Raw genomic sequence first — 2,681 nt, forward strand, 5'->3', positions numbered from 1 at the left:
CTGTTCCACTACTCGTTCACCTGTCGACATCTAAACTGTAGTTGATAGATTTTATTTGCAATCATTTGGCTGAGCACTATATATACTCAGTAAGTAGTACTGAAAAATATCATTCATATCCTGTACTCTATTTTGTGAAATAATATTGGTAGGCATGTACTATTGATCATCCTATTTATCATACAATGTCAGACTATAGAATTTGTTGTTGTTCATTCCGTGTACAAGCTTGTGCAAATAGTGATTTTTCGCCGAACATAGGAAGCAACACTTCCCGTATCCTTGACACTTGCATCTTTGTCTGTCATCATTAAATGCCGCTGAAGATGTTGACGACAACGATGCTCCTTGAGAATTGCTTGAAACTTTGTAGCGATAACGGTAGCAGAAAGAAAATAGTGACGATGACTGAAATGATTTGCGATCGGTTGGAAGGGAAATATAAGACATCGATGAACCATAAAAAGTTTTGGCATTCGTGCCGAAAAATAGGTCCAGTATGTTAAGGATTAGATTAACCTAGAATAGGATAGGGTAGGTTAGTTCAGTTCAGGTTAGGTTGGGTTAGTATAGTATAATTTAGGTCAAGTTTAATTCCTGGACTACTCTGCGAAGATTTTCAGGAACCCACTGATTTCACCAAATTATATGTAAGAAAATCTTCAATTTCAACTTAGCGGGTACGAAAAGCACAAAGGTGAACTTTCAGTCTGTTCAACTGTCATAACAGTGTCAATATCTTTCTGGAATATTATGTTCTTAGCGGCCAGTAATCCCCTCTCTTACTGATTCATTGCTGATTCCAAATACAAATTGAACTCACAAGGAATGTTCTAAATAGCAATCGAACTCATGTAAAGAGGTCTGATGGGAAAGGCTATTACCAAACTGACTAATAGATTGACGAGGCGACTATCGTAATAGATGGAACTTGTACCATTCGGACATCTGATTCGTTTTCACTGCAAAGCACTCCAATATCATCATCTTTAATTCTATAAACTTCGAGGTGATGCCGGAAAATATATATACCTAATTTCCTAGTATGTCTTCAGACCCATGGCTGAAATAAGCGTACATATCTTTCATTCTGCTAGAATCTGATTCGCATCGCATATTTGAAATACAGATATATCGGACATTCTTCACAATTGAAAGTCTCAAAATTGCGATCTGATCAAACTTCGATGTAATATCAATTATTCAATTTGTTGTGAGAGTTGTATCGACCTAGTTTCTGCGCCAATTTGTTATTACTTAAATCTTGTCAGTTGTGATTGACTTTAAACAAAAATCTGCACAGTTAACAAACTCTTTATGCAATAATAAACTAATGTTCAATATATTGTGCTATTTTCAACCGTTGTTACCCATACATATAACCGTAACATAGAATAAGCAGTTGAAGTTCTATTTATATAATTAAATATACTTTAACATTCTTCGCTAAATGCTTTAATCTCCTTTATTTTTTTATAAAACAACATATTATGGGTGCCTCGTACACTTCCAAATAACGACAGAAATGCCTTGATTCAACAAGCTATTAACGCATACTAATCAGAATCCGAGGAGCTAATCTACAAGAGACTTTTATTTTAATTAAACATCAACTAACATATAGGAATGTGCAAGTTTTCTGTTCACCTTTCCTCCTTAAACACTTGTACATAGCAACAGTTGCATTTCTATCACCTCAGAAGAGAGACTACTTCGTCACTCTACGAACGAGACTCCAAAACGCTAACTTTCCCTAGACTTTTTGAAAGTTGTAGTATACACACAGGCCTGTTTTTCCACACTTAGAGAACGGTTTGAACTGTATCAGGATATATTACTGCTTGTCCTTTTAATCATACCTAAGTAGAGATATATCTTGAAGTTATGCACAAATTATTTCGCAGTTCGGAGAAGTTACTGTTGATGCGCAACTTCAACCAATTCTTGTATATACGGTACACACCTATGCTGTCTGTATGATTAAAGTGCAATAACTGCTGGGTGTCTTCATTAAAAGATATACACTTACAAAATTAATCAAAAAGTTTTGCATGCAAAATTGTGAGTATCTTATGGGAAAAATATTCTTATATTTCTTGCTATAGCTAGAGAACACACTGTAAGTTTTAGACGCTGTATAGTTTAAATTTAGAATCATGATTTCTAATAAAAAATGAATTATAAGTTTTGTTATTTCGTAAATAAGGTCTCAGTGACGGATTTTGTTCAATAAGTGTAAAATAAATCAAAGTTAGCGTAAATTGCTTTCATGTCACTCAAAATACATAACTGTAAGAATAGACTAATCAATTGCTGACATAACGAAGACCATAATAGAAATACAAATAAACAAAATAATTTTTAAAAAAATATTAATTTTAATGAAAATATCAATTATTATAACGCGAAATAGATCTGAAGCCCTGTTTCCACATATACATATCTCAGTGTTATCATTTAATAGTGCACTGTCGATTTGTAGATGAAAAGAGGTTAATAGATGAAATATTATTTTCAAAAAGTTTAGTGATATCATCCCAAAAGTTCTTGGTTGCTGAAAATGATTTGTCTTAGGACAGAGCTGTTAGAATATGTAACGATGAAGCTCCAGCAATATTAGACTCACAGTCTGGATTTATAAAGCTGGAAAGGACAGGAAACCTGCAATTATTGGTTCGCAC

Source organism: Thermobia domestica, unplaced genomic scaffold, assembly GCF_964235325.1.
Source record: "Thermobia domestica unplaced genomic scaffold, izTheDome1.hap1.1 HAP1_SCAFFOLD_506, whole genome shotgun sequence".
NCBI lineage: Eukaryota > Metazoa > Arthropoda > Insecta > Zygentoma > Lepismatidae > Thermobia > Thermobia domestica.